The sequence below is a fragment of the Meleagris gallopavo genome, chromosome 3 (assembly GCF_905368555.1).
Source record: "Meleagris gallopavo chromosome 3, MGAL_WU_HG_1.1, whole genome shotgun sequence".
Classification (NCBI taxonomy): Eukaryota; Metazoa; Chordata; class Aves; order Galliformes; family Phasianidae; genus Meleagris; species Meleagris gallopavo.
In genome coordinates this window covers 91879842-91898597 of record NC_139406.1, presented here as the reverse complement: position 1 = coordinate 91898597, position 18756 = coordinate 91879842, and the positions used below count along the sequence as shown (strand labels likewise).

The 18756-nt window shown below is 42.3% G+C and overlaps 1 protein-coding gene across 11 annotated transcripts in view; it reads left to right on the top strand.

Moving 5' to 3' along the window:
* The first annotated feature begins 5402 nt into the window (after positions 1-5402).
* Positions 5403-18756, top strand: part of TSNARE1 (t-SNARE domain containing 1) — a 469319-nt gene continuing 455965 nt past the window's right edge. For 8 of the 11 annotated variants that reach the window (XM_085221765.1, XM_085221753.1, XM_085221755.1 and 5 more), the window contains exon 1: positions 5403-5550. The gene's annotated coding sequence lies outside the window, so the exon portion shown is untranslated. Of the gene's footprint in view, positions 5551-5658; positions 5706-18756 lie in introns of those variants that run through there. The other 3 variants (XM_085221758.1, XM_085221754.1, XM_085221757.1) reach the window with 3 other exon arrangements.

Sequence of the window (18756 nt, the reverse complement as noted above, 5' to 3'; positions counted from 1 at the left end):
TCTTACATGATATTAACTGTCCAGAAGGGGATAAAAATCAAAACAAAGTGTATCATCATGCAATTGCATTAATCTGGGGCTACCCACATCCTGAAGAACATGTACAGTTCCACACCAGGCATCTCAGAAAAACTAAAACCAAAAAGATGCAGATAAAGCCAAGAAAAAGGCAGAAACCACCTTTCTCATGGATAAAGTTCATATGGGCTGAAAATTCTTGGCCTTGAAGAGAGAGTCGGAGTGGCATATAATTGATGGCATCTTCATGAGTAATTCGTTCTGGTGCAAGGACAAATGTCTTCCTGTGAAGTCAATGGGATTCAAAATAAACAAAGTTAGTCTTTCATTCAGCCTGAAACTGGACACACGCACAAAAAAAAAAAAAAAAAAAAAAAAAAAAAAAAAAAAAAAAGAATTTTTTATGGTTTTAAGTGTAGGTGAATAGATGGAAGAGACAATTCACAGGGACCACAGGAATAGTTGGAGACTGGTAGAGCACTCAAACATCTCCTCTGTGCTTTACTTCTACTTTGACATTCACTGACAGGCACTGGTGGAAGCAAAATGCTGAATGGATCTTGGTCTGAAACAACAATGATGCTCTAAAGTTAAAACTGAATGTAGAATGGAGTAGTTGCTCCCATTTCTCTACATCTTCTGATTCCCAGATTCAAAAAGCTCATGTATTTCAATTTTTATTCATAGCTACATTGTGAAGATTTCTGAACTTTTTTGCTGTTGTTCTATAGATTTCTCTGCCTACTTTAGAGCTTGGGCAGAGGGCTTGACAAAACTCCATCCAAGTGCTAATAAACTTCGGGAAAAGTGCATTTGTACCGTTGTATCTCAAGATGATGTTTGTTGTTTTTTTTCCAAGCAGAGTGACAGTGCCAACACTGCAAACATAGGGAGAGCTGATGAAGTTTCAAAAGGGCTCACCGAGGCACTGGAAGCAGTTAATCAGATAAAAAGACTTATACAGTCTACTGTGCTCAGCTTTTCTATTTTGGAAACGATCTTTTAGAAATCAAGTTCTAATACAGCGCTCAACTCATTTTTATATAATAGCTGGATGAGATCACAGGTAGAAAGAATGATTCTTGGCTACGTAGTGCTGGTATCTGCAGCTCTAATAGCAGTAACCAAATAGAGACTTGATGTTGGTGGCAGGAATTCAGTTTTAGAATCAGGCAGCAAATGAAACACTTGTAGGTTAAATGAGAATACAAATAAACAAAGGCAGTTTTCCCATTTTCTAAAAGACTGTGTAGATACCTTTATTTCAGGGTTCCATGTTCTGCTCACTTGATGTGCTTAGGTGTTTCACAAGGATATGGCTCATGATAAAAGGGAGGAATTCATTTATTCATTGGATAATGGGATGTTATGGGGCATATCGGTACTAAGACTTTTATACCTGAAATCTCCCTTCATTTCTGTGATGCTCTCCTTGCAGGCTGGATTTCTAACTCCCATACTGCAGCTTATCACATGGCTTAAATATTTCTTCAGATTATACAGGTGCAGCAGCGATGGCAGTACTCTTAAGTGAAAAGTAAAACTCCCTTCTCCATATTTCCACATATTCGGATGGATTGCTTTTTTCATTCCAGAACCAAACAGGCTACCAGAGGAGTTAGGCAGGATGAGGGATTTGTTCAGAAGTCCATTAGTTAGCTCCAAGTTTTGCTCCCCACTAGCTTGGTTTAGCCATGCTCTGTAGTGTTAAGACAGTTGCACTCAGCATGTGTTCCTTTAGCTCTGTCAACACTAATTTAAATTGCCATTCATCATCCCTGCTCAGAGTGGTGAGGAGTTCAGTTTAATATTTCTGGCTTTCATAAACAAAGATGATTACCAGGATTACTGGGAGTATGGGACACGCTTTACTGATGAGGCGATTGACTTATCACTGCTTCACATACAAAGCTTTTTATTTTCATTTGGGTCTTTTCCTAACACTGGCACAATAATATATTTCTAGAAAACGAAGAGTTAAATCCAATGAAGCTAAGATAAATCTAGGCATAAAAATGCTAAAATCCACATTTATGCCTGGACGTAATCGACAGAGGAATGCAGTACAAAGTATTGAAAATAGACTCCTTATTGCTCATGATTCCTCCTTGTGATGTATCAGACCTGCCAGATAGTCACCAGCTTGGGACATGTATTGCTGCCATTGCAGTACTTGATGAAAACATCTGTTTTATGCCAGAATCTGCTAGGTCCTGGAATACAAGTCTCTCTTGGACTTTAAATAGACTGAAATAAGGCTGTACGGGGATTAGTTGGCATTCTCCAGCCTCCTTTTATTATTGCTATAATATCTTTTTTATTAAATTGCTCACAGGTAACAACATACAGATATGCTGTGATAAGCTCTGTGAGCTGTACTGTTTTCAGGGAATCTTAGGTCACCGTCATGGAGCTCTGAAAATGGAAAATGAAAACCCACATTCAGACCAAATTCTATTTGTTCCAGTGCTTCTTGCAGTTGACTGGTTTGGTATATAACACATTTGACTGAAAAGCAGCATTTTTATCAAAGAAAAAAAACAACACTTTCAGCTGTTCAATTGTCCAATTAATCTGGGATTGAAAAGTTAAGTGGTACCGAAAAACAGCTATATTTTGTCTGGTCATCTTCAGAAAAGCTATAATTCCTATACAAGTACTGTGGATAATGCAGAAATAACAGCAAAGGGAGGCAGTAGTCTGGAAAGAGGAGAAAAGAGAACGCTTCTCCTTGAGATCTGCTATGAAGCTGGAGTAAATGGAAAAAGGAACCTCTGAAAAGAAGCATTTTTGGACAAGAGTGGAAGATTCCTTAGGCATGAGAGGATGAAAAAACTATACTAAAATACAGTTCCTAAATTATTCTAAGATCTGTAGGAATCCACTTGTACATACCTCAGACAAGTATTTAGGGTTTGTTCTTCGTGTTGTTAATAATAAGTTGCTCCTAATTCTTCCTTTAATGCTGTGGTAGACATCTTGGCTGTCATGTTTATAAGGCTATTGGGAAGGACTCAACAACTGTGGGTGAATACGATAAATTAAGCAGTAATTAAAGCCTTCCTGTGATACGCCATTTAATTATCTCTCTTTTCCTGCGCATACCAACATTTTTCAGCGAATCCAAAACAACAGAAAATTAATAGTAGCTTTGATTTTATGAGAAGCAATGTTAGGACCACAAAACAAATTATATCTTGAGAGACCCAAATGCCAACTCCTTATTCTTCATGGAAGTTATTCTTTGTACTCCCCTAGTCTGTGAGGAAGTTATGTAGAATTTATTGGGAATGAAAGCCCACTGGTTATAAACAAGAATATAATACGATCTAAGAAAAATTTACATTTGTTCCTCTTTTTTTCTTACATTATAACTTAATAGGAGATGCACTGTTCTTTTAATATTCCCAAAGATATTTGGCCATTGTAGATTTATCATTTTCTATTAAATCCTTGATAACATTTTCATAAAAGCATGACTTGCTTTATCATACATCAAACAAAGAAACTCATCAGATGATATTAAAAAAATGACAGTGGCAGTTGATTAAGAGCCAGGAGGTATTATTAAAGCAAAACTGAATAAACACAGTCCAAGAAAAAGTGATCCAGAGAACATGAGGATAACCTTTCTACAAATGCTTTAATAGTATAGCTCTAGAAAGGTTCTGATTTAAGGTGATTCACAAAACAAACTTGTGAGTCAAAAGGAAACACCGTTCACATACTGGAAGGAATCTCCTGAAGACACTGCCATCTAACTGGGTAACAGTCTTACCGTCAATCCCTTATTGCTATGGGATGGAAAAAAAGCTGTCAATTTTTTTTCTGAGTTCAAGAGAGTAGATGACCTCCAAGGGTTCCTTTCCAACTCAAACTATTCTACTATTCTATTCAATGATTCTATGAAAACTATTAACGACAGATGAATAAGCAAGTGGTGATAACAAGGACCAAGCCTAATGCACACAAAACGATTGCACATAAAGCCCAAAGTCCTCAGAAAAAAAATATCCCAAGAGATACATGGTATTACTTTTGTATGAATAACACGCTTATTGATTAAGCAGTATTTCTTCAAAATGCAAAACAAGCAAGATGTAGAGACTGCAAACCAAAGCACAGTTTTATCCCACTGTAATTGCTATGGCTGTTCTCCCCAAGAATATTTTGTCTTTATCCTGTATCAGCACATATTTCTATATATTTTTCTTATTTACTTTCACGAGAGTCCCATCAAAAGTAAGCATGTACTGCAATTATTGGACTATCCTGAATTTTCATTGGGTTTAAACTGCAATTACTACTTACTATAGGATTAACCTGCTCTTCCTCGGTGGCTCAGTGGCTTATTAACTCCCCTAGCAAGAACCAAATGTGTTGCACGTGTAAGTGCAGTCAGGATTTTGCAGATGGCAGGTAGGACAGCTGTATTTCATTCTCAGTGCCATTCTATAGCCCTTTTCCCTCAGGATTCTCTTTAGAGGCCACACAAGTAAATGATTTACCAATGCAGCAAAAGATCGAGAAAAAAAAAATGCTCGGATAATGGCTTGGTGTTGTAAAACCCTTAAGTTTATGGAAGCTTAGGTGGCCCCTCAACCCTTTTAAAACTTTTTTTGGCAAGGCTGTTGGTACAGAATTACATTTGTGAAAAGGCAGCTAGCTTGTAAACCCCCTGTAAAAATGAATTGTCATTTAAAGGCCTTATCAAGAAAATCCTTGCTTCATAACTCCTTTTACAAAGCCAACCATTTCCAGCTCACTTAAGTAAAGCTGCTGTCGCTTAGCAAATAAAAAGCAATTCCTTGCAGGTACAGTGTGAGCTGGAGCTATTTTCTGGGCCAACTGGGAGAAAGGCACTACAGAGGGACTGGATAGACTGGATTGATGGGCCAAGGCAAACTGCGTGAGTTTCAGTAGGGCCAAGTGTTGGGTCCTGCATTTTGGTCACAAAAACTACAGGCTTGGAGAGGAGTGGCTGTAAAGCTGCCTGATGGACAGTCGGCTGAATATGAGCCAGCAGTGTGCCCAGGTGGCACACTGTAATGGTGAAGGTGCAACAGAGCACAGCAGAGGATAGGGATATCGAGGAATTGAGGCAAAAAGGGAGAGCAGCAGGACGGGAGGCTGCAGGGGAAGCCCTATTTAATCACGGGAGGAACGCTGGGAGAATGTGGAAAAGAAGAGGACGGTGACAGAACGAAGCCAACTTGTAGCTGAGAGAAAGCACAGGCTGCAAGCGCAATGCTGAGGGGAGAGAGGGCGGGAAGCACCGAGGCACGGGGGGCGGGACAGCGAGAACTGCTTGCCACGCTCCATTCTGATTGGCCACTCAGGGGAAAGGAGGCGTGGCGCCGTCTCGCGTTGCCCGCTGGGAGTTGCAGTCCTCTGCGGCACCTGAGGCGCTATGGGAGGGCCGGCGGCGGACTCCGGTGGGCGGAGGCGAGCACGTGGTCAGGGAGGGGCCCCGCGCCCCGCGATCACGTGATGTTTGGGTGCCGGCGGCACGGCGCGGGCGCGCGGTGGCAGGTAAGGGGCACGCGCGGCGGCGGGGCTGTCCCCGCCCCCTCCACACCCCGGGGGTGTGCGCGACCCCGGGATGGCAGCGGGGGATGTGGGGGGGGATAACGTAAGGACGTGCCGGGTTGAGGGATGTGCAGCGTGGGGACACACGTTGCACAGGGGTGTGTGTTTGCGAGCGGGGCTGGCCTTGCACGGGGCGTGCATGTGTAATTATAGGCTGTTGTTGGCCTTGCACGGGGTTTGGGAGTGTGTTCGTAGCTTGGGAGCAAGGCCGGCGTTGCATGGAGCGTGCATGCACAAGGTGAGGTCTCTGGCTTAGCTTTTGCACGTGCACGGCAGGATCTGTGGTTGGCGTTGCACGGGGCGTGCATGTGCAGAGTAGATTCTGTTGTGAAGCGTTTGTGTGTTTGCAGGCTGGGAGCGGGGCTGGCCTTGCACAGGGCATGCATGTGCAAGCTAAAGACCTATTGGCCGTGCACAGGATTTATGTTCGCGTTTGCACGCTAGGAGGAAGACTGGCCTTGTATGGGTGGAGGTGTGCATGTACAAAGTGGGGCCTGTTGTGCAGAGTTTGCATCATTGGAGCAGGGCTGGCCTTGCAGAGGGCTTGCACGTGCAAGCTAGAGACTTATTGGCCTTGCACAGTTTATTTCTATAGTGCTTGTGAACTGTGAGGAGCTGTGGGGTTTGCATGTTGAAAATAAGGTCTGCGACTTCCACAGGGGCGTGCATATACAAAGTAGTATCTGTGGCATGGAGTTTGGGTGTTTGCAAGATGAAAGCATGGCTGGCATTGCGCTGGAGGCTTGCATGGGGCGTTGCACAGCCCTGTCTTGCACAGAGCATGCCTTGCATGGGGCATACATATGCAAAGTAGGATGTGTAGCATATGTTTGCAAGCTCTAGAAGAGCTGACCCTTCCACAGGGTATGCTCATGCAAACTAGAGACTTGTTGGTTTTGCATAGGGTTTGTGCATTTCTGAGCAACTTGAGGACAAGACTGGCCTTGCTTAGGGATATATGCCAAGAGGGACATGAATGCTTCAGTGGCTGCAGTGGGTTCAGCTGGTGCAAGGCTCCAAGGCACGTGCAAACCCAGTGCATCTTAGGAAGCCTCTGGGCATGGGTGTTCTTTGCTTTCTCACAGCCCATGTTGCTGTGAATCAGCTGCTAGGATGGAAATGTCATTCTCAAACTTGTAAACAAATGTCTTTGGGAAAATGCAGGTAGAGGAATAATAATCTCATTGAGCAGAGAAAGCACTGTTTCTGCAGTAGTCCTTGGCCAGCTGAACCTTTTCTGTTGCTGTGTTTGTACTTTAAGCTGTATGAAGACAAATTTAGTCGTAGTTACATGGGACTGCATTTGGGAAACTGTGTTTCAGTGTCTTTGTGTGCATATCAAAAAAGCAGAAGGCTTTGCAACCTGGAATTGTGTTTTTCTTCTGCCTTAAGTGCATGGAAAGTACACTGGAAAAGCTTGGTCTGTTTGTTTTCTAAATGCATTGTGACGTTTGCAGCTCAGGCCGTGTCATCGTGTGTTCTGTGCTCCCATACAAGTGCTTCCATGTTTGCAAACTCAGAGATGGCATGTGTGCACTGTGGGGTTGGAGTCCCAAGATTTTGCTTATCAAGTTGGGTAGAAATGTAGGGTTGCATAGAATTGGGGTATTGGTGTTGCATGGTCTCCTTTATTCATCTAACAGAATCATAGAATTGTTTGAGTTGGAAGGGACCCCTAAAGGTCATCTCTTCCCTGCAGTGGGAACAGGGACACCTACAGCTACATCAAGTTGCTCAGAGCTCTGTCCAGCCTGACCTTGAATGTCTCCAGGCATGGGCCATCCACCACATCTCTGGGCAACCTGTTCCAGTGTCTCACTATTCTTAGTGTAAAAAAAAACTCCTTCCACTCACCTCCAGCTTGGTCTCTGGCTATTCCCAGGGTGCTGATGACGCACTGGTTCCCGTTCTCCAGGCATCAAGCAAGCAGGAAATAACATCCACTGCTCCATCCCTTGCTGTTTTGCTTGTGTCTGTTGATGCAATTGAAAATAAAAAGCACAGCCACCACTAATATGGCTTTACAGGATGTGGGAGACACTCAGCTCAAGTGTAAATGTAATTGTGCATCCTCTGCAATCCTGGCTTCTCAGTTACATCTCCCTGCCTGCTTTCTCTTGACTTGTATACAAAATGAGTGGGAAAGCAGGAGCTTGGAGAAACTTTTTGGTCGTGGAGCTTTTGCCTTTCATTTTATAGTATTGTATAGTCACAGAAATATAGAATATCCCAAATTCGAAGGGACTCTCAAGAATCACTGAGCTCAATTACTTGTTCCAAAGAGGACCACTCAAAATTCAAACCCCATGTCTGAGAGTGTTGTCCAAATGCTATTTGTAATTCAGCAGCCTTGGGCTGTGTCCACTGCTTTGGGGAGCATGTTCCATGCCCACCACCACCACCTCTGGTGAATATCTTTTTCCTTATACCCAACCTGAGCCTCCCGTGTTCCTGATGAAGGGTGGTAGAGACCTTGGTTTGGACATCCTCCTCTTGGATGAGGATAAGTTGCTGAAGCACCTTATTTTGTGATTGCAGGGATGCCCTGAGGATTAACGTTGGAAATTTGTGTGCTTGGCACCTTCCTAGTGTTGGCCTTTACTTTGCTCAGAGGACTGCAAATGATGCTGAGAGCAAAATTTGTGTGCTGTCCTTGGCTCATGGCCCAGATTTGTGGGTGGAAAGCTGAGTGAGTGAATGATACAGGGCTATACTCATAGAATCATTGAGGTTGGAAAAGACCACTAAAATCATCCAGTCTAACCATCAACCCGTCGCCACCATGCCCACTAGCCATGGGTGATGGAGTTACAGTCCATGGAGGTGTTCAAGAAATATATAGATGTGGCACTAAGGGGTATAGTTCAGTGGCATGGTGGGATTGGTTGATGGTTGGACTGGATGATTTTAGTGGTCTTTTTCAACCTTAATGATTCTGTGATTCCCTATGATGCCTGTTCTGGGACAAGAAGTCATTCTTGCATATCTTCAGAAGTTTGCACATTGATATTACACCACTTAAAATCTAATTAAAACAAAACAAAACAAAAAAAGCAAAGAGGAGGCAAGCTGTAAATGAATGAGTCTGTGCTTCCTCTCGTTTATAAATATATATCAAATGGTATTTTGAATTGCTGATTCTTCTGGGAGTTCAGGGATATTTAAATAGCAAATGGGAAAGGGTAAATAATGTCAAGATAAAAATAAAGGCTTTTGATTCCCTGCCTGTGCCATAAATGCATTCTGCTCTATGAAAATTGAAAGAACTTTAAGAAAACTAATTTACTTTTGCTGTTTTTGTCTTCCTTTCTACACTTTAGCTAGATTGAGTGGGCAGGTGGCTTCTGCTTGTCTTTTGGTGTGTCTTCTGGTGTTGCTGTCAGCATGAGTAACGGTGTAAATCTGTGACACCTGAGGGCAGGAGGAGCCTTTGCATGTGTTTTGCATAGGGTTGGAGTCATCAGAATGAAGCTGCTAACAGGGACTTCTGTGTTCATGTCTGATGCTGTGCTTGAGACCTTGTGGTTGAATGGGTGCCATGGATGGACGGATACGACCCATAGATGAACAGAGGACTGAGTCCTTCCATGTGGTCTGTGGTGTCTCCCAAAGCAGATGTGTTTGACTCTAGTGGCACTCAAATTTCATCCAGATATTTAGACGTGAGCGTGATTCACAAAACAAAGCACTGCAGTGTATTTAAGTTCTTATCCTTGCTAGCATAGGATTGCAACGCTTCTCCTCCAGCAGCATCCCCAGCCCTTCAAACTGCATCTTTTTTGCAGCCTACTTTTAGACTCATGCATTTACCCCAAACCTGGCTGCGTATTTGCATTGATGCTGGCAAAGCGATGTTGCAGAGATGAAGGATGCTCATGCCTGTTGCTTGATGTTGAGTGCCCATAAAACTATATCTGAAATGAATGCTACAGCTCTGGTTGGAAGCACGTGCCGTGCTTAGGAATCCTGCTGTATTTTACTGCTTGTCTTGCAAATGTTGGCAAGCAAAAGGTTGTGAAGAACTTCTAACCCTTCATCTTAGATTTTAAAGGAAACAGTCTGGGTTAACCCATTTCACATAGACTTCTGTTTGCCATGTGAGATGAGAAGAGTCTCAGGTATGATACGAGGGAACTCCCAAACTTTTTAATAGATGCTTTGGGAAGAAAACATTTGAACAACTTGCTGAGGAGCTGTGTGGTAGAGTATATATATAAAGCCATGAATGCTTTTTTTTCCTTTTTTTTTTTTTTTTTTCCTTTTTATTTACCACTCACATGTGACAACTCATGACTGTTACCACAGTCAGCATTTGTTGGTGCTCATGTGCCTTCAAATTGGGAGAAAAAGCAGTTTTTTGTGTCTATTTGGAGAAGACAAGATACTGTCTCACTAGGTTTGCAAGCAGTGCAATGGTGGCTTCAAGTTTGGGTAAAACTTGCGGGAGGAAAACGTGGGCAGAGTTTGATGGCTGTTGGGTACAAAGCATCATCTGAGACTTTCATGGAGGGGGAAAGTGTTGGTATGTAGGAAAGCTGTTGCGAGTGCCATTGCTAGAGGTTGGAGATGATAGAGCTGCCTTTTTTTTTTTTTTTCTTTTTTTTGTAAATGAAGCATTTTCACTGTGAGTGAGCAATTTTCCCTCCCTGGTGTTATTCAGAGAATGCCACATAACATTCAGATTCCCTCCTTGAGTGTAGTCATCAGCAGATAACCAGCATTGAAATTTTCAGCATGTATAATTTGTTCAGAAAACACATTGGCAGCAAAAAAAGAGGACTTTTTTTTATCAATATGAGCAGTGGCCACAACAAACTGTACGTAACTGCAAGTCCATTGAAGCTGAATTATTACCAAATGCTTTGCAGCGTCTCTACCCACCAAACATGGCTCTCCTTATCCCATCCTGGAGGTTTTGTTATGTTCTGTATTTTTCTAAGTTATATGGCAAGAGAAACACTGCTATGCATCAGCTTGGTGATGGGAAGGTGAGATAAGGCTGCAGGAACTATGCTGAATTGCTGTACGTGGTTCATTTTCTTCATTTGCTATTTATTGCACTTCCATCTGCCTGGCACTGGGGCCTGCAGCCAGTGAGCTGTTGAGTTTGTGCAGTTTTAGTGTTGTTTTTCTTGGGGCATACCATTCCCAAAGTGTGGGCTCAATTTGTTGAGAGGGAGTAATGCTGACTGTTTGCTAACATTGCTAGCTGGGATTTTTTATATCCCTCCATTGGTTTACAAATAGAGAATCATCTGGACTGGACAAGACCTTCAAGATTAAGTCCAACCATCAACCTGATCTAACAAGTCCTACTACTAAACCATGTCAGTGCTACATTCACGCATCTCTTAAATACCCCTATGGATGGGGACTGCATCATTTCACTGGCCAATCTGTCTCAGTGCTTGGCAACCTTCTCCATGAAGAAATTCTTCCTGATATCCAATCTAAGCCTCCCCTGATGTAACTTGAGGCCTTTTTGCTGTGGATCTTTATTAATGAGAAACCATTAAAGAAAAATATGTTAATTGCTACAACAGCTTGAAATTAACTCTGAATTGTGCTTTATATTCCTAGGTGGCAAAAGAAAATACCTGTGTTACTGTATGAGAGTAGTGCTATGCATTAAGGTGTAGATTTATCTAGATACGCGTTTATGTTTTTATTTCTTTTCACATCTTCCATCTTGCTGCATCCTTCTGTTGGAACCTGGATATCTTCAGCTGTTCATGGCGTCATAGAATGGGTTGGATCGGAAGGGACCTTAAACATGATCTTGTTCCAATTCCCTGTTATGGGGAAGGACGTTTCCCTCTACACCAGGTGGCCAAAGCCCCATCCAACCTGAGCACCTCCAGGTTGGAGCATCCTAGGCTTCTCTGGGTAGCCTGTTCCAATGTCTCACCATCTTCACAGTGAAGAGTTTCTTACTCCAAAGCCTAATGAAGCAAGAGCTAATCCTTTATTCAGCTTTGCCTTTCTACTCACCATAAAGCAATTGATTTATGTTCCCTTGTGACACTGTATGCTTCCTAGAAAGTCCTGAGACCCTCTTAACTTTTAAAATACCTGATTTATAACATTTCACCATAACACTAAAGAGCCGGATGTGCAATTCATCTTTCCCAAATGTTTTGATGTCTTCTGTCTGCTTGATATATTGCCAGAAGATCTCTTACCTGCCTGTTGCTGGTGATGAGACCCCAACATCAGTCCCATCAAACATCCTGCTGCAGGCACTGACAGGAGCAAATGTTTAGAGAGTGAATTAGAGAAATTATGTATATATAAGTAAATGTAATATTATATAAAGTGTTATATAACAGTTTGCCCAAGTTGGTGGTGGAGTCACCATCCCTGGAGGTGTTTAAGTAGAGGGTAGATGTAGTACTTAAGGCAGTACTTAGTGGGCAGTATTGGTGGTAGGCTGGACTAAATGGTCTTAGAGGTCTTTTCCAATCTCAACGATTCTGTGATAATTAAATAATATATATATTTCTCACATGTAAATATACTGTATCAGTTTTTTTTTTGTTTTTTTTTGTTTTTTTTTTTTTTGTTTGTTTTTTTTGTTGTTTTTTTTTGTTTTTTTTTTGCTTGGGAGTGGAGCACCATGCTATTAGTCCATGTGGTCTGGTCAGTGGATTGGTGCAGTCAGGATCAGCCCACATCGAATAAGCCTACCTGTGATCAAGGGATGTGTGCCCAATTTCCTAATACTCACCATTCTCTTAGGTACAGACTCATTTACAGGTTGTAAAGCTATTTGCATACCTAGCAACAGAAGAAGGTTACATTCTTTTACTAAGACCATTCTTTTTAATGATCAGTTAGGAAAAGATCGAAACAGTTGTATAACTTAAAGTTGTGCTGAAGCCACAGCATGTCAGTGGCTCAGTTTCTCAGTGCTATGGACCTTTATCTTCCTTGCAAGTGCCTGAACATGCAAGTAGGTGGCCAAATGTGGGCATCAAAGTCCTGGAAATGCTATCCTAAGCTTTTGAACATATTTGCTTTAGAGAGCAACTGTGCACCTTGAAAAGACATTTTAAGCATTGACCACACACAGCAGGAAAGTTTCTTAGATATGGGTCATTTTTCTAAAAATTTAATGGCTTTCTATCTTAGCAAAGTGCCAAAACTGGTCCCTTTGGAAATGCATCTTAGTGAGTGGTGTAAACAGTGCTGTGAGATTACGGTAAAGTGGGATGCTGTGACAGATGCACTATTGAATCCAAAAAAGCAGATTGACAGTCCCTTTATAGATAGTGTAATATCTCCCTGATTATCATCGCTACAGCTTTGAGTGGATGGATTTATTCTCCTTTGCCTCAAACATCGAGCAATGGAAAAGATTTCAATTTTTTTTTTTTTTTCACCTCATGGTAATACTGGCAGTGTAATTATAAAGATACTCCTCTATGTGCGTGGAGAGTTGTTTCTTTTTTCACTTCTTTGCTTTGCATATTATTCTGAGATATATATTTGTCCTGCTTTGTGCATGCTTGTTTCCTTTCGTGCACAGAGGTATCTCATGGGCTCCCAGGTTACAGGCTTGCACTTCTCTCACGGTCCAGTTGTGTTGATAAGAATTATTCTTTTGATAAGAATATAGTATAATCCTAGGCTTGGAAACAAAGCTGCTCATGTTGGAAGAGATCTTTAAAGATTATCTGGTCCAACTCCCCTGCCATGAAATGGGCATGGACAGCTAGATCAGGATGCTCAGAGCCCCATGCAGCCTGACCTTGAATGTCTCCAGGATGGGATGCAGAAAGCAGCCTCTCCTTGACTCACTTGACTCCTGTTTCCTTGCACTTCTTGACTTCTTCCATTCCTGTTGCCCATGTAAGACAAAAGGAACTTTTGCCTTTTCCTTGGTGGTTAATTTCTGACTTGACATGCTGATTTCTTGGGGTGCAACTTGCCTGTGAGTGGGAGGGCTCAGATTTTGCTGCTTTCCTCTGCTGGCAGAAGAGTGAAAGTGAGTATAAAGCCATGGTTTTTGAAAGCAAGTTTCTTCTTGAAACCTCTGGTGCTTCATGTGTTGAGATGGTAATTGGCTCCTTGGAAATAGTTGGTAGCTTTCAGGATAAGGTGATGGATGTGTTTGATCCTTATTTTACATGCAAATGAAGTTGCTCTGATATCTCCTACTTCAGGTGCTGTCCTTCCATTGCTCATGTGGTCCAAAGGCAGATGATCTTCACTGTCATTTAAGGGCTTGGTGAACCTCATCTTACAGCCCATGTGGTTGACTGAGGCCAGGTTTTCTGGCATTATATTGTGTGCATTTCCATTCCTTACCTTCCTGGCCTGTCTGATTCTGGTTGTCTTCACACCAGTTGGCAAAATTGCTCTTGTAAACAGACAGGGGTGACCTTGGACTTGCTCATTTGGTAGCTGGGCTCTGATGTGCATCTCGTAAATAACTCTGTTGTTCGGTTTCATTGCCTAGACCTGTTTATGCCTTGCCAAAAATAATTACTACCTCTGAGCCTGGGCTTTGCTGGGCAAGCAGGAGGAGGGCATAGAAAAACCTTCAACTGTTGTTTTTTTGCCTGCTTTCATCAGTGCAGTGCTGCCAGCAGGGACCAGGAGCTCCCTTTTGGGGCATGAATCAGGCAGTGCTCACGTTCAACCAGCACTGCTTGTATTCTGGGCACGACTTTCTTTCCTTTCCGCTCTTCAGAGTCATCTTAAATTCACATCCCCGGTGATGCCTCCCTTGCCTGCTCTCCTTTATTACCTCTCAATTTGTTTTCCCAAGTATGTCCTGTGCTCAGATAAGAATCTTCTGCTCTCTGTTGTTGCAAAACCAACTCCACCTGCAGTCCTCTTCCTCCAGCTGCCAGGTGCATTCATCCTCCTTCCAGAGGTGCTTTCTGGTTTTCAGCACGTTTTATTGAGCACGTTGATTCTTCCAAGCCTGTCCTCGAAAGGTGAAGGGATACCACTGCTCTTTTGCTTTGCATCTGAGCCAGTGTTAGCTGTGGTCATGTGTGGAGCTGGTGGAGAAGGCGGGTATTTTTAGTGTGTGCTTCTGTGCACTCCTTGAGGGTCCGCCTACAGCTGAGTATTAAAATAATAGCAGGGACATTGGGTAATCTTTGCAGCAAAACGTTGATATGCAAATTGCCATCTCAAGAGCAAACCTCAAGGCGAGTTTGGCAATGCACGCAAAGCTCCGGAGCAGTGTGTTTTGAATACAGATTGCAGCTAGGGATTTCACCCAGAGGGCATACTCCTCTCATTTATTCTGAATCTTAGTAAGACCAGGAATTCAGTGTTGGAAGCCAACAGGGTGAAACATGTGCACCTTTAAAAAGGTAATAGATCAGTGCTGGCGAAACAAAATGTAACGTCACCTCTGTAACTTGAATTTCCAAGGTTGCAGAAGCAGTAAATTCAGTTGTGTTTCATTTGCTAGTGATTCCTGGGTGCTCTCCAGGGAAAAATTGGCTCCAATGGCTGCAGAATTGGATTGTGAAATTTGTAGGTATTATCTGATAGTAAATTAGCTTAAACCAACTGCTTAAGTGCTGCTTTGACTTCTGTCTTTAACTCTCTGATAGATAGATTGATTGTGTGAAACCTCTCAGTGAGGAATATTGGGTAAAACATATATATTTTTGTTTTATCTTCCTGATTACTGTGTTCATGGTGACACTACTGGAAAGGAAACTGTAATGTCTGCAAACTTGGAGTTTTAAAACAGTGGTTTTGTGGTTCTGAATCCATGACTGTCCAAGCTCATCCTGTGTCCATCAGCACAAGCCAGGTGCCATTTCTTCTTTTTCTTCGGTTGTATTTGAACCAAGCTCAGCTATATTCATACCTGAGCATAAGTATATTATAAGTATATTCATAGCTGAGCAGTGTGTGGTGTTGGAGGTAGGTCACGCAAATACTGTGTGAATGTGTGGACAGAGTGATGAGGGAGGAGGTCAAGGGCAGCTATTCCATGCTTTGGAACCAGTAGCCAAAAGACACATGGAATATCCCAAGTTGGAAGGGACCTACAGCGATCAGAGAGTCCTGACCACCAAAAATTCAAACCCTGTGTCTGGGAGTGTTACTGAAATGCTTCCTAAACTCCAGCAGCTTGTGCACTGTTTATGGGTTCAATTTGTTATATTTTTCTTGGACAGCTGACCAAGTATTTTTGCCTGTGGAGTGTCACAGTGTCCACAGCCATTGGTTAGGAGGATTGAATCTACATCCCTTTTTTCCCTTGCATATGATTTCTCTGTGACTTCAGTAATGCGTCCTTAGGTGTGTGTTGGACTTGCAGCCCATGATGATTTGATGGGATGTATGGTCGTACTTGAGTGAAGCCAACATGTCCAGCAAAGTGCTGGGAGGCTGTGACCTGAAGCTTGGTTTTCCACCTTGTATAGCACATGGAAGTTAATGTTTGAGAGGTCTTGGTTGTTTTCTGAAGAGTTCAGCTAGAATTTTCAGTTGAAATTGATTAATTAGTGCCTAATTCTGTTGGGTTTTGTATGCCTATATAGATAGTGCTATCAAGATGTGAGTCAATATGTGGATGCTACTGTGCTTGCTTAGGGTATAAATAAAGAATGTATAAATTTAATGCAGGTTTAGTTTATTCCCTTGCAAACTGAAAGTTGTAAGGGACAGTTCAGTAGACCTGTCCCACTAAGATGATGAGTCAGAAAAAGAATTTGAGCTCTCTGTTTAGTCCACTTACTGGGGAATAAATGCTGTGGTTCTCCAGGAATGCTAATTTGTAGATGTTTGAGGAATTGAGTGCAGCCTCAGTATGCTTGCAAGTGACACCAAGCTGGGAATAAGTGTTGATCTGCACAAGAGAAGGAAGGCCCCGCAGAGGTGTTTGGACAGGCTGGATCAAGGGGCTGAGGTTAATTTTATGAGTTACAGCAAAACCAAGTTCTGGGTCCTGAACTTTAGTCAAAACAACCCCATGCAATGCTGCAGGCTTGGGGCAGAGTGGCTGGAAATTGATGCAGAAGGGATCTGAGGGTGTTAGATGATGGCCAGCTGATCGTGAGCCAGCAGTGTGCCCAGGTGGCCAAGAAGACCAATGGCATCCTGTCATCAGAAGTAGTGATGCCAGCAGGAGCAGGGAAGGGATCATCCCTACATACTTGGCTCTGGTGGGGCCACACCTCGAGTACTGTGTTCAGTTGTATGAGAAGTGGCTGAGGGAACTGGGATTCTTTCTTCTCTGGAAGGGTGCTGAGGCATTGGAACAGGATGCTCAGGGAAGCAGTGGAGTCATTGTGCCTGGATACGTGTAGATGTGGCTCTTCAGGACATGGTTTAGTGGGCGTAGTGATGATGAGTTGATGGTTGGATTAGATGATTGTAGGTATTTTTTCTAATCTTTATGATTCTGTGGTTCTTCTGTTGTGAAGACTGGGTGTTGTTGGTCATTGACTTGTATCACAATAAATACATTTCTCTAGGATTGGAGGCAAGGCAGTAAACAAGGCAATTTCTTTGTGGTGTGTTTCAGTTATTAGCTGTCTGAAATTGTAAAAATTGTATGTTGTAGATCCTAAAAAGAGATGATCTTCAGTGGAAATATAAGAAAATTTCTTTTTTCTGTCATGTACCATGAAAGAACCAGGTGGCTGAGACTTTATGGGAACGTTCTCTTGACTTTGATACAAGTTTTTGTTGATCATCTCATAGTTCACTTGTGTCCTTTTACTTTAATTATATATTCCATAATATATATATATATTCCATAACACCATAAGAGTTTTAAATATCAAATTTTGAGGGTGTTCTCTGCCAGAACTTTATGGTTTAAGCGCTGTTCCTGTTGGCAGGCATCTCAGGAGCTGTTGACTTCCCTTCTTCATAACCCCATCCTATTTGCTTATTTTCCCCCTTTTTAAAAATAAAATAGCAGGGTGTTCTAAGACATTACAAGAAAACATAGAAACTTAAAAAGTAGTGATCTGTAAAGCACTCTAATGAATATATAACTCTAAAAATCGCTGTGTCCTGCTTGCATCTCAACAGTGTTGGGCAAATAAAAGACAAAATACATTTCTAGCTTTGTTCATGGGTGTCTTGTGTCTTCTTTGCGTCAGTCCTTTGTTGCATCTTAGTATCATTAAACATGAGCTGGTTTCGTATTCAGGAGCCTTTCATGTGCTGCCTTATACCTAGTTTCATTCTACAATCATTCATGACTTCTTCTGACTTTGCAATGTTCCATTTCTGTTTATCGCTCCATTGCTCTTCCCTCTTGATATATAACCAGTGAATATCTGTAGGGCTGCCCTTACTTTCCCTCAAATCTCATTCTTTTGTTCTTACTGGCATCACTACTTCTGATACAAGCCAGGTTGCCATAGGCCTTCTTGGCCACCTGGGCACACTGCTGGCTCATGGTCAGCCAGCTATCATATAACACCTCCAGATCTTTTTGCATATACTTCGAGCCACTGCTCCAATAGTTGCGCTGCCTGGAGTTGTTTTGGCCAAAGTGCAGGACTTGGCACTTGTTCTTGTTGAACTTCATCCCATTGGCCTCAGCTCATTGATCCAACCTGTCCAGATCCCTCTGTAGGGCCTTCCTACCACCAAGCAGATCGATACTTCCTGTCGACTTGGTGTCATCTGTAATCTTATTGAAAGTACACTCTGTGTCCTCATTCAGATCATGAATGAAGATATTGAACAGGTCAGGCCCCACTACTGACTCTTGAGAACACCTTTTGTGGGCAGTCACCAGCTGGATTTAACTCCATCTTTAGATTATCTTTAAGGTCCCCTCTAACCTAAGCCATTCTATAATTCTATGTTCATTTTTTTTGGGGCCAGAAAAAGAAGTTAGGCTGTTATAGCATGGTAGCACTTGAAAATCTCACAAATGGTAAAAATGGTATGGTTGTTTTTTTTTTTTTTTTTGTCTTCTGACTTCCTTAATATTTGTTGTATGAGATGCTCAGTGAGGGGAAACTGAAATCATGAACTGTGATCTTGCTGGGTAGGAAACATTTTTTGTAAAGCTGTGCGTTTAGGCTAATTCTGTCTGCCATACAATGTGGTGAGGATTTGTGATCTTAAGCAGACATTTGACAGGTCTTAACTAGTTATGCTATGGCTTGTCAATCAAAATTATACGCCTACCTCACTCCTTCC